General features: G+C 49.5%; 1 protein-coding gene across 2 annotated transcripts in view; it reads left to right on the forward strand.

The window, feature by feature from the left end:
• Positions 1-319: 319 nt before the first annotated feature.
• tbx3a (T-box transcription factor 3a) overlaps positions 320-784 on the forward strand; it is a 9,007-nt gene continuing 8,542 nt past the window's right edge. For both annotated transcript variants that reach the window (XM_034095319.2, XM_034095320.2), the window contains exon 1: positions 320-784. This exon is cut by the window's right edge and continues 591 nt beyond it. The gene's annotated coding sequence lies outside the window, so the exon portion shown is untranslated.

A 784-nucleotide genomic window follows, 5' to 3' on the forward strand; every position in this document is an offset into this window, starting at 1 on the left:
TCTCTCCCGTTCGCTGGGTCTCACAGACCGACCGATAGCGCAACTTCTATAACGATGTTGACATATTCACACAACACTGACTGGGGCAGGGTGGTGTTTCACGGCAAAGCCCTTTTGAGTTTCCAAACACCTTTTTATAAGTCCGAAGTCTGTCCCCTCCACCCGACCTGTTAAAACCACGCCTACGCAGCCACACAATTGGTCCGAAAGCGTCAAAGAGCCAATCAAACGCCGCGCTGCTACTCGTAACATGCAACACATCCATACAGTATGAAGCCCTATGGGCCACAGAGGCGCTAGGAAAATCACGGAGCTGGGACCTTACCACCTCTCTCTCTCTCTCTCTCTCCCTGGCCGTCAGCGGACCCCTTTCTCTGCACACGTCTTTCTCTGAAATGTGTGTGTGCGTGAAAGAGAGAGGAGGAATAAAGTGTGTGTGTGCGTGTGAGGGTGCAAGTCCGGAGCAAGTAAAGGCAGGGGGATTATTCGGCGCAATCGAAATATTTCAACACGTCGCCCTCGCTGCAGGACTGAAGCCAATAAGAAGGAACGCATTTTAACAGGAATGCCGATATTGTAAACAGCAGCAGAAGAGAAAGAATGCACTGCAGTCAATTAAGTGACTCACCCAAGTTGGTTTAATTCGCCTAATGTCCGCAAGCCAGCGAGACACAGAAAGGGTGTCCGATGCGCGTCAAGCTCTGAAGAAAATCGGTCTCGCAGCACTTGTGAAGAAGAATGGACAACATTTTTACATTTCTACTTCCATACTGTTGATCATAAC

Source organism: Pseudochaenichthys georgianus, chromosome 12 (assembly GCF_902827115.2).
Source record: "Pseudochaenichthys georgianus chromosome 12, fPseGeo1.2, whole genome shotgun sequence".
Classification (NCBI taxonomy): domain Eukaryota; kingdom Metazoa; phylum Chordata; class Actinopteri; order Perciformes; family Channichthyidae; genus Pseudochaenichthys; species Pseudochaenichthys georgianus.